Below are 13,018 nucleotides of genomic sequence, written 5' to 3'. Positions count from 1 at the left end.
GAGGATTAGATAGGGTGGACAGTGGGAGCCTTTTTCCTCGGATGGTGGTGGCTAGCACGAGGGGACATAGCTTTAAATTGAGGGGTGATAGATATAAGACAGATGTCAGAGGTAGGTTCTTCACTCAGAGACTAGTAAGGGCGTGGAATGCCCTGCCTGCAAAAATAGTAGACTCGCCCACTTTGAGGGCATTTAAATGGTCATTGGATAAACATATGGATGATAATGGAATAGTTTAGGTTAGATGGGCTTCAGATTGGTTTCACAGGTCGGCGCAACATCGAGGGCCGAAGGGCCTGTACTGCGCTGTTATGTTCTATGTTCTATGTTCTATGTTCTATGTTCTATGTTCCAGTCGATGTCTATCTCTTACACAACATCCCAAAAATGAATTATCTGGTCATTAGTTTATGTTGCACAAAACTTGGGTGGTGCATTTCTTCCAGTGGGACAGCATCCACACTAGGGGTGTTTTCCAAGTTGTTTGAGACTTCCTTGTGTTCTGAAATGTGCTGTGAAAATATGAGTCATCTCTTATGTTGAGTCAGCAGTTTTTAAAAAAAGGAATCATGAGAAATGTTCAAAGCCAGCATTTGCCATCTCCCGCTGAAACACAGTTATCGAAAGAATTATATAATTGGGCTGGAAATAAGATATTTTATTCCCATCTATCCCTCATCAGCTCCAACTCTTAGAATTGTTTGAAACATTTGACAACGTCTTTTTGAATTATTTGAAACAAGGGGAAGTAATCGCGATGGTTAACATTGAGCGGTTAAGCAACAGAGAAATTGCATTTTATCTTGTGTGCCCTGCTCTTTATATTACACACAGGACATGGAATCTCCTAATTCCCTGCATTTTGGATACAGTAATAAGGGTATTGGGAGTTCATGGATCTGGGGTCTGACATGTTTGGATCTTCAAAAACTTGGAAAAAATTTTCCAATTAGTTTCTTCCCTGAAATAGACATTGTTTCAGTCCCATGGGTTTGGTGTAGCCCTTGTTACCACAAACATGTGACTGAAATTCATGTGGGCACTCTGTCAATAGCCTTGGGAGTTCAGTCAGACTGTATTTCATAGACGGCTCATTTCCATGTCTAGACAACACTGGAGTTTGGGATCGAGATGCATCTGTTAAATATTAGGAGTATACTTGCATTTAGCAGTCTAGTTCAAAAGAACTGAGCTTTAAGTCTAATGAGATCTAGTTCTTTTGTACAGAGGAGGGGAGTGAATGAGGGGAACACTGGAGCTTTGTGAATGGAAGTACTTGTGACTGATTGTTAGTATCGCCATCTGGTGGAAATTTTGGACAAGTCAAATCCCAGAGTGAAACCTGGCTTGATAGACCATGGTCAAGAAACTGCCAATATACTTTAAAAGAAAGATTATGGCACACAAAGGGAACAAAAAAAGATTCTCTTTACAGTGCACGCAAACTATTTTATACAGTGTGGGCAGCATGGTGATTTGGTGGTTAGCACTGCTGCCTCAGACCCCCAGAGACCTGGGTTCAATTCTACCCTCGGGCGACTATCTGTGTTGTGTTTGCACATTCTCCCCACGTCTGCGTGCTCTGATTCCCTCCCACAGTCCAAAGATGTACAGATTAGGTAGGTTGGTCATGCTAAATTGCACATAGTGTCCACGGATGTGTAGGATAAGTGGGTTAGCCATGGGAGGTGCAGAGTTATGGGGATGGGATAGAGGGGTGGGTCTGGGTGAGCTGCTCTTCAAAGGGTTGGTGTAGACTCAATAGGCCAAATGACCTGCTTCCACAAGGTAGGGATTCTATTTGAAGCAGTCTGATTATAAATATCAGGAAATAAAGGTATAACCATTTTACCCTCCACAATGTCCATACAGACACTCCAAATTCACTGAAAGGTCTCCTTGTCTCCACTTTTAAAGTTCCTTGTTCAGTTGGCACAGCTGTAGCCGGTTTCTGGAGCTTTCTACTTTCTGACTTTTAGACGTGGTCTGTGCAAACACATGGGTTTTCCAACCCTCTGCATCCAGCAGCTTTTCTAGTTAGTTTCGTTAGTAGCTTGGCATTTCAGATTTCACTGTCTCACATCCAAAGGCACAGACTCCCTGACTTTCTGGATTTTTTTTCTCTTAAGCAGTTCAAGACTTCTTCCCTAGCCCTGATTGTTTGGCAACTGCTAAACAAACAGCATCATTCTTGACAACAAGGTGCAGGGCTGGATGAACACAGCAGGCCAAGCAGCATCATAGGAGCAGAGAGGCTGACGTTTCGGGCCTAGACCCTTCATCAGAAATTTTTGTGATTGAACCTGCACACACTGCCTGGCCTTCTGTCTTTTTGTGACTCAGCAACATCAGTTGTTTTTATCTTCCCCTTGTTTCTAGTGCACCAAAACTGTTCACCTCAAATTCCACTCCAAAACATTAAAAATGCATGTGTCAGCAAACTTCATGAGAGTCCTTAATCACTCAAACGTCTCAAAGATGAAAACTAAACCATTGGACTGAATTTTACCAGAAATTGGCCATGTCAATTTTCATATGCTTTAACATGTTGAACACAGATATATAGAAAAAATGAACAGGAGTAGGCCATTCGACCCTTCAAGCCATTCTATATGATCATGGCTGATCATTCAACTCCGTACCTGTTCCCACTTTTTTCCCTAAATCCTCGGATGTCTTTTATCCTTAAGAACTCATACATTCTCCCCAGCACACCTCTTGATGTATGTATGCACCATGCTGCCAATCTCACCTGAAATCGCACTCCAACATTAACAGGATCACACACTGAGACCTTCTTGGATTCACATCACTGGTGTCATATTTAGGTTCCTGTTGTGCCTCAAGTTAATGATACAAGCCAGTCATTTCCATTCACGGTGTCTTGCTGCACAATTCCAAAGGGCATGGCTGGGAAAGGCAAGTTGGCTCCTCACTTAAGTGTCAGCAACTTGGAGGTCTTGGTGGACAATGTGTCTGCCATCTTCCCTCCAGTCACCAGAGGGCAGTACAACATCAGATCCTTCCAGCCTGGGCCAGAGTAGCCATTCAGTTCAATGCTGTGATAAGGTCCAGAGAAACAACCAGCAAGGCAGGAAGAAGGTGAATCATGGAATCCCTACAGTGTAGAAAGACGCCATTCGCTCCATTTAGTCTGCACGGACCATCTGAGCAGAATCCTGACCTATCCCTGTAACCCTGCATTTACCATAAGTAACCCATCAGGTAATTTCTCATGGCCAATCCATCTTTGGACTGTGGGGGGAAACCGGAGCATCCAGAGGAAACCCACACAGACCATGGTAATGTAGTGCCAAAAGTTGTCAACACAGCTATTCCTACTATTAAAATCAAATGTGGAATTCAATTTGTGGATTAGTGTCCAACTGGTTTCAATTTTGGAAAAAACTATCAGCCTCCTACTGTGGTTCCTGGAGGTGACTTGGCCAAGGATCAGTGGGTTGTGTGTATGTGAGAAACACCACAGCCATCGCTGAAGCCTGGGCTCACCTCGGTCATAAGTTAGACCTAATGTACGCAAGCTCCACACAGACAGTCACCCGAGGCTGGAATCAAACCCGGGTCCCTGATGTTATGAGGTGGCAGTGCTAACCACTGAGTCAATTTCTTCTGTATTCTGCATGGTTAGCACCACCATCTTCCCTGCACTAACTCAGGCTCTCTCCCTAACAGCACGACTTCACCCATCACCCACAGAGGCTCGTGCTCTACCTTTCACATGACACCGTGCTGCATCTTCCTCCAGTGTGGCCAGAGCAAGCCCGAAATGTCGGTCCCTTGGCATCTGCAGCATCCAGAGCAGGAAACCCGAGGTTGCCTGGAGATCGGGCCAAAGCAGAGGAGACCAAGCCCTTGCAGGGAGTACACCTATGAAATAACATTCAACTTTTACCTTTATTCCTTTACTTTTCCACTTAAAACTAGGAAGGACCATTGTTATAAAGCGGAGATCAACCCCCTCCTCTGATAACTAAAACCAAAACACCTAGAGAGATGCAGCTTGCCCTATAATCTGTTAAAAGAGCCCAAATCTGGTATAAAGGGGTGGTTTAATAAAAAATAAACCCCTGACACTCTCTTTATAACCAACAAGTAACAATTTATTTATCCAACTTTAACATTGAACAAACTAACTAAACTATTGACAATCTGAATAAACCACTTCTATCACTATTCTTGAATGAAACAAGATTATAATGGTATGCCGTTCCAATAAATAGAAGTCCCATTTATATAAAATTAAAACTTACGGTAAATTACAGCCAGGTTACGTCTTCCGGAATGTTCTGTGTCTTCTCTGATGAATTCTTCTGTTGGGAACATCTTCTCAGTGAATCCTTCTGCCAGGAACGCCTTCTCTGTTGAATTCTTTTGCCGGGACGTTTAACTATTTGCGCCGTAGGTACCTTTAATTTAGATGGAGCTTACTCCAAGGCTTAGAGAATCCTGCCAGAGCCAGTGATTCTTTCTTTTAGAGCTGAGAGCTGTTCTCTTGGCATGTGGCAGTTGGCTCTCCCTTGATTTTCCAAATGCCCTCATCTTTTATACCCTTGATGACATATCAATTTCTTACAATAGCATTGGTCCTATGTTGTCAAAACCATCAGATTTAAATTTAATTGTTTTTTTGGTAAATAAGGGCCTGGTTAAAATTAATTGGCTAAATTCAAAAACTTGTTGTCTGGGTTAAAATGCTGCTTTGCCTGCTAACAGTATAGTCTTTTGATGTAAATGCTTCAATTCGGATGCCCTGTGCACCTGCAAACCCACAGACATCCTTTTTGAATCGCTAAGCATAGAAAAAACACACCAGCTTTTAAAGGGACCACACACTGTTTTCCCCATAGCATTTTACGAACACCTAGAAGCAATGGAAGCAAAATGAAAAATAAAACTCTCTTAGGACACAGAGATGACCTGGATGAAATTTGATTATAAAGATGTTATGACATTTGTAAAAATATGTTAAATTTTCATCATCAGGTGTGTGTGACTGTGAATGTAGCTACAAGAACAAGAATTAAGCCAAGCCACCCTTCATGCCTGACAATGCTGTAACTGTATCTGAAGGATAGCTATCCTTTCCATCAGATCCAGACTAATATTAAACTGTATAATTTTGGTTCTATTACTTAGGGAGGGATGTAGATGCATTGGAAACAGTTCAGAGGAGGTTCCCTAGACTGATTCCAGAGACAAAGGGTTTTTCTTATGAAGAGAGATTGAGCAGTTTAGGCCTATATTCTCTGGAGTTTAAAAGAATGAGAGGAGGTATCATTGCAGGATATAAGATGCTAAATGGGATTAACAAAGTAGACGTACAGAGGATGTTTCCATGTGGGACAATGTAGAGTGAGATGTCACAGTTTTAGGATACAGGGTAGCAGATTTAAGAAGAGATGAGAAGGAATTACTTCTCTCAAAATGTCATGAATCTGTGAAATTCATTAGCTCAGAGTAAGGTGAATGCCAGAAGACTGACTAAAATTAACAGGGAGATAGACATATTTTTAATTCGTAATGGGTTGAAGGGTTACACTATCCTCTGTGTAAAAAAACTTGCCTCGTGCATCTCCATCAAACTTTCCCCCTGCTCAGCTTGAACCTATGCCTCCTAGTATTTAACAATTCAAATACTAAGGAAAATGACTTTGACTATCTATCCTATTCATACCTTTCATAATTTTATACAGTTCTTTCTGATTGCCTCTCAGCCTCCAACATTCAAGTGAGAACAATCGAAGTTTGTCCAACCTTTCCACATAGTTAATACACATCCGGGCAACATCCTGGTAAACCTCTGTTGCACCCTTTCCAAAGCCTAGACATCCTTCCTGTACTGTGGAGATCAGATTAAAGCAAAAACAGGAAATGCTTAGCATGTCTGGCAACTTCTAGAGAGACAAACATAAGGAATATTTCAGGATCAGGAGGTCTAAGATTGGGCATAAAAGTGTATGTATATGTATTTGGTTTTGACGCATCTCAAAGTGTCAATATGTTCAAAATGTGTACCAAAAATGTCCAATTAAGAGGCTGGAAATTAGTCAGAAGCTGCACAAACGCTGCTGCCTCATCAGATTCCTTTCTGCACTATTGTAGGCATTGTCATTCCGAGTTAATAATATTTAACGAGCAAGCAGTAACATTTTGAGAATTTATCTCTGCCCATGGCGTCTTAGACAGCGCAGCCTAACAAAGATGATTGGAACAGTAGCTATATTTTGCTAGACATTCCTGGAATGGAGACACTTTGTACTACAAAACCACAGAAGTTTACAACGCAGAAGGGGGCCATTTGGTTCTTTGTTATAACGAAACAAAAATAATTCTACTGCTCTAAGCACTGCCAAAGGCCCTGCCCCTTCCTTTGCTTTAAATATTTATCCAATGTTCCCTCAAAATAAATGCAAGTCTCTGGCTTAATTACTCTGTGTAACAAAGCATTCCCTGCTCTGACCCTCCCCGAACCCTTGTCTTCAATCTGTTGGTGACAATTTCAAATTGATGGCCTTTTGTCGCTGAATGATCAAGTGGAGTGAATAACTTTACACTTTTCATGCCAAGTGACTCCTTAAGCATTTTCAAATTACCAATTAAAATTTACACTTAGCCACTTTCATGGAATGCCTACATTGCAGAAAGAGGCCATTCGGCCCATCAAGTCTGCAGCTCTGAACAGCATCCCACCCAAACCTAGCACCCTGCCTCTAAACCCTGCCTTTACCATGGCCAATCTAAGGGAGCAAGAGCATGAGAAGTCAGCCCAAGGTGACCGTTTGTAAGGAATGTGAGCCCAGGACTGTGTTACTGAACTATTAACTGTGTTTCTTTGTTTTTTTATACGCTTTACTGAGAAGGATTGTAATGTTTAACTTCTTGACTTGCTTTCTTTGTTTTTCTGCTTTGTACTAAGACTCTGTGCTTAGGGACATTGGTACCTAAGATGGCGCCATTAAGTGGCAGCTTGTAAACTTTTCACTGTGCTCATGGAAGTGAGTACCTGTGACAATAAAAGCTAATTCTAACTCTACACCTAACCCATGCATCTTTGGACTGTGGGAGGAAACCGGAGCACCTGGAGGAAATCCACACAGACGTGGGGAGAATGTGCAAACTCCACACAGAGAGTCACCCGAGGCTGGAATCAAACCCAGGTCCCTGGTGCTGTGAGGCAGCAGTACTAATCACAGAGCCACTGTACCTCAATAAGAATAGCTCTTTAGGTACATTCTGTTAATTATGGTTTCTTATCCTTTGTATCATTCCCGTGAAAAATGGAACTTTTATACCACAATCAAATTGCGTGTTAAAATACTCCATGAACAAATTTTGAAAAAAATAAAGGCCTACAATCAGCTTCAAATTAGCTGGGTCACTACGGGTGGTTTCCTGATTCATCTTCAAACTAGTGCCAATTCTACATCACTTGCAAAGGCAGACAGGCTTTACCATTTCCACCTAAAGCCAACAGCTCTAATAGTGCAAATGCCCTCAAAGTTATCAGAGTCCCAGAGGGCTGCTCCCTTATTAGAGAGAGAGATAACTGCGGGTGGTTTTAACTGAGGGCCACTACACATCTGTGAGGAGGAGGGTTAAGAAAGCGGGATTTTCATGGTAACCTCAACCAGTGCAGGAATTATACCTGCGCTATTGGCCTCATTCTACATCAGAAACCAGACATCCAGCCAACTGAGCTAAATGTACCCCAAACTGCAAAGGTAAAGTAGTCAAGAGTCTTGCCAGACCATAGTGCTGCTCACTCATTAGAAAGAGAGAGAGAGACAACTGGTGGCAGCCTTAAGCTGAGGGTCACCACACCTCAGGGGAGGGGAGAGGTTGAGGAGGAATGTCCTTCATGGTAACCACAGCTGTATGGGGATTGAATCCACGCTGTTGCCATTAATCTACATTGCAAACAAGTCGTCCAACCAAGTGAGCGAAACAACTGTATTAGTGGTGAGGACGGATAGTAGGAATTGCCAATGCTGGAGAATCTGAGATAACAGGGTGTAGAGCTGCCGTATTCGTGGTGAGTCAGCCTGGATCATTCGCTCAGTTCTCTGGAGTGCAAATTAAACCCACAACCTGTGACTCTCCACCATGATCCCAAATCCAGTTCCAGACAATTACATTTTTGTGTCCCCACATCACTCACCCTTGGATCTTCCCCGAACAATACAGTTGTCAGCGTGGAATAATTTTACACTCTCACTTTTGACCCAAAGCTAACTCAAATGCCAGCACCTAACATTATTTCACACTGCAATAGTCTTCAAGCCAATGGGATAAAGAGATGTTCACCAAGTAGTCTGTTTGGTTTGGCTTTTAGGCACTGTTGTGGTGCAGTGGTACTGTCCATACCTCTGGAACAGCAGGCCTGGGTTTAAGTCTTATCTGTTGTGGATGTGTGTAATAACATCTCTGACGAGGCTGATTAGGAAAATATCTGGAACCCAAGTGTCAGAACTGGGAGAACTGCTTACAATCATCTACCATCACCAGTTCTAGTTAGTATCTGAATGAGTTGACTTGTTGGTAGTTAGTATTTTTATTGTTGTTGAGATAACAATGTCAAATAAACATTAGATTAACCTCTCTAGTTGGTGTAAGTCCATGTTCGATGAGCTACAGAAAATGTATTGTGATGCATGAGTGAAATGGGATTGAAAGATTCACTTATTAGGGTTTTTTTGAGGAAGTCTCAACCAGAGTAGATAGAGGGATAGTAGATTTGTTGAATTTAGACTTCCAGAAGGCATTCGATAAGGTACTCACAAAAGGTTATGTCATTAGATCGGAGCCCACGGTGTTGGAGGTGAGATATTGGCATGGATAGAGGCTTGGCTAATGGGGAGAAAACAGTGAGTGGGAATAAGGGTTTACTTTTCATGTTGATAATTTGTAATAAGTGGGATTCCACAGGGATCAATGTTGGGACCACAACTTATTGGAGAGTCTAGGATCAGAGGGCATAGTCTCAAATTAAGATTGAGCTAAGAGGAATTTCTTCTCTCAGAGGGTTGTGAGTCTATGGAATTCCTTGCCACAGGGAGCTGTGGGGGCAAAGTCCTTTTGTATATTTAAGGCTGAGGCAGACATATTCTTGATCAATGGGGAATCAAGGGTTACAGGGAAAGGGCAGCAAAGTGGATGTGAGGAATGGCAGATCAGCCATGATCCTATTGAATTGCAAAGCAGGCTTGAGGGGCCGAAGGGTCAACTCCTGTTCCTATATCTTAAGGTCTTATGAAAGATAACCAAGGAGCTACAGTGAAGAAAATTGTTAGCTTTCAGTCAGTGTTATCAACAGAATGGCTGAAGCACCATCTTTGGAATGGAGGAGTCTGTGAGTTTTAAGCAAGGTATATATGGAGTTGGTTAGCTTGGATGGCTGGCTTGTGGTACAAAGTGACGCCAATAGCATGGGTTTATTTCCCATACCTGGCTGAGGTTATCGTGAAGGAATCGCTCCTCAACTCCACCCCTCACTTGGGTTGTGGTGACTGTTTGGTTAAATTCAGTACCAGTCGCCTGTCTGTAATGCGAGAGCATCTCGATGGTGTTCTGGGATCATGGTGCCTTTTAGTGAGGCAAGGGGGAGGCAAATAACCAGTGGGCACACATTTAAATCAATTTATAGAAGAATTGGAAAATAATTTGTTTCACCCAAACAGTGGGGCATACCCGATCTTATCACCTCAAGAGTATGGTAGAGGCAGAAAAACCTTTAAAACACACTTGGATGTGCATTACAAGTGTCCTTTGATTGGGTTGCCTCTTGGGTTAGTTATGCCTACATTTCAGAGAAGATACTGTAAAGACCAGGAGTGTCCCTGCCCATTGGTGGGGAATCACACTGAGTAAAGTATCTGCGGATATAAATTCCAAGAAAAGGGAGTTGAAAAGCCAGGTATGGATTTAGTTACTTTATGCAGCATTGAGATGGAGGCACAGTGGGTGGGCCAGGAATTGCCAGGGTAAAATGTGTGGAACAAATATGCAGGGAAGCTGCTGGGCTAATTCTGACTACAAACTCAGGAAATATTTGTAAGCGGTAACTGGGGACAAGCTTAAAATGGTGATACAAAAGATATCACAGAACTTGATGTTGACTATTGGAAAAACCCTCCTGGTTGTTTAGGGAAAGAAACGGCTGTCTTTACCTGGTCTGGCCTACATGTGACTCCAGATCCATAGCAATGTAATTGACTCTTAACTGGCCCCTGGACAGTTATGGATGGGCCTAACATACACATGAGGTGTGAATGAATGAATTTAAAAAATGATATTTACTAGATACTCAGACTGCCGTGTTGACATTGCTTGATTTTACACATGCCAAATTTTGTTACTTTAATGGTTATTGCTAACTCCTCTATATCTAAGGAAATAACATAGAAACTTAGAAGATAGGAGCAGGAGGAGGCCATTCTTCACGATCATAGATGATTGTCCAACTCAATAGCCTAATCCTGCTTTCTCCTCATAACCTTTGACCCCATTCACCCCAAGTGCTATATCTAGCCACCTCTTGAATACATTCAATGTTTTGGCATCAACTACTTCCTGTGGTAATAAATTCCACAGGCTCACCACTCTTTGTCTCCTCATCTCCATCCTAAATCGTCTACCCCGAATCCTCAGGCTGTGACCCCTGGTTCTGGACACACCCACCATCGGGAACATCCTCCCTGCATCTACCCTGTCCAGGCCTGTTAGAATTACCTTTACCATCAGTGAGCTTCTCCAAGGTGACACTTCTGCCTTAAGCTTAGATTAAAACTGCGAATGGCATGCTTCTATGAATTACGACAGACCAATAATGCAGTTTAATTTTTCATCCCTTCATTGGGTGCTGGTGTTGTTGGCTGGATCAGCATTTATTTTTTCACCCACTCCTGATAGCCAAGGGCAAGATGTGACTGAAGAAGGGTCTAGGCCCGAAACGTCAGCCTTCCTGCTCCTCTGATGCTGCTTGGCCTGCTGTGTTCATCCAGCTCCACACCTTGTTATCTCAGATGTGACTGAGCTGGCTTTTTGTCTTCTCGCGATTCCTCCTGTGTAGCATCACCCACAGTACTATTAGGAAGATACTCCAAGGGGTTTTGGACCCAGTGTCCTGGATGGTGTCAAGCTTCATAGGTCTTATTGGAGCTGCAATGATTTAGGGAGTATTGTACTGTACTTCTCACCAATTATTTGTAATGGTGGACAGTCTTTAGGGCGACAGGAGCTGAGTTAGTCAAAACAGAATTATTAGCCTCTGATCAGCCCCTGAGCCACTATATTTATATGGTTAGCCCAGTTCAGCTTGTAGTCAATGGTAACCTGCTGGATGTTGCTTATAGAGGATTCAATGATGGGAAAACCAATAAATGTCAAGAGGTGAATGTTAGACTTTCATTTGTTGGAACTGGTCATTGCCTGACACTTGTGTGACACAAGTATTTATATGATACTTAACAGCCCAAGCCTGGATACTGACCAGATCTCACTACATCAGGACATAGAGTCATTGCCCTGCTGTAGGAGGGATATTATTAAATTGGAGAGGATTCTGAAAATATTTATCAGGATGTTGCCAGGAATGACAGGTTTGAGTTATAAACATAGGCTGGGATATTTTCACTGGAGTGTAGGAGGTTGAGGGGTGACCTTATAAGGATTTATAAAAACATGACGGGCATAGAAAAGGAGAATAGCAGGGGTTCTTTCCCTCAGGTGGGTAAGTTCAAAACTAGGGGCCATATTTTTAAAGTGGGAGGTGAAAGTTTTAAAAAGAACTTTTTAAAGTTTTTCCCTGAGAGTGCTTCGTGTGTGGAATGAACATCCAGAGAAGTAGTGGATGCAGGTACAGTTATAATGTTTAAAAGACATTTGGATGAGTACATGAACTTGAAAGGTTTGGAGGGATATGGGCCAAATGCAGGCAAGTGGGACTAATTTAGTTTGGGAACATGGTCAGTGTGAATTGTTGCAAATTGAAATGGAAGCTGGCTTTAGCGACCAGTATGCAGCAGAATAAGATGAATGCAGAACTCCGAGTGAATTCGTGATTCAAAGGGATTACAGATGATTAAGTAAAGTAAAGCAAACAACTTACTGTAAAGAAATCAAATGGATTCTATACAGTCGGTTCTACTATAATACAATAGTTATGTCCTATGCAACATCGCATTACAGAAATTTGAGCGATAGAAATAATGGGGCCTATGGGAAAAGTGGGGTTTAAGATAGACCACCAAAAGAAATCACTAAAAAGTCTAAGATAAAAGATAGCACAGTTTGAATAAATGTTTAATTCATATCTAATAAAGAAATAAAAGTAAATTTAACACCTTACCTTGAAAAAATGTCAAGATGACTTGATGGGGGAGGAGGTTTTGAGGTTGCTCTGTTGTTAATGCAGTGGCTAAGGTTCGTCTTCGCCATCTTCTTCAACATCATTATCATCACCTTCAGGTGCAGTCATGGTTTCAGGGTTAGGATGAAAAATAGTTAATCCAGAAGTGGATGGGCCGTGGTCCACTGTTTTCTGACTGTTTCTTGGGGGTTGGCTTAAAAAAGACATCCAGTTTTATGATGGAATCGTGTTATAACTATCGCAAGTTCATGTTTTAGAAATAGCTTTCCCCTATTCATCAGTCATGTGATAACTAATTTGCGTTGTCGGAATATGCGTTATAGCAGAAATGACTTTACTTGTTGAGCAGTGAGGACCCAATGGAGATGGAACAGTCTCCTGCAACATTGACATTGAATTTATGTCAACCGTTTCTTCAGGGTTTTGCAAGCAGGGGCTGAGTCTCAGAATGGGGAGCAGAGTGAGCGCAGGCCGAAACCTGGAGTAGGAGCAGAGTGAGCACAGGCCGAATCCTGGACCAGGAGGAGAGCGAGCGCAGGCCGAGTCCTGGAGCAGGAGCAGAGTGAGTGCAGGCCGAGTCCTGGAGCAGGAGCAGAGTGAGCGCAGGCCGAATCCCAGAGCAGGAGCAGA

General features: G+C 42.4%; 1 protein-coding gene across 1 annotated transcript in view; it reads right to left on the bottom strand.

The window, feature by feature from the left end:
• Positions 1-13,018, bottom strand: part of cd109 (CD109 molecule) — a 184,539-nt gene that overhangs the window by 170,864 nt on the left and 657 nt on the right. The gene's annotated exons all lie outside the window — the stretch shown is intronic.

The sequence above is a fragment of the Rhincodon typus genome, chromosome 9 (assembly GCF_021869965.1).
Source record: "Rhincodon typus isolate 14 chromosome 9, sRhiTyp1.1, whole genome shotgun sequence".
NCBI classification, from domain to species: Eukaryota; Metazoa; Chordata; class Chondrichthyes; order Orectolobiformes; family Rhincodontidae; genus Rhincodon; species Rhincodon typus.
The sequence above is the reverse complement of the archived record's forward strand: the minus strand, read 5'-3'. Positions and strand labels throughout refer to the sequence as shown.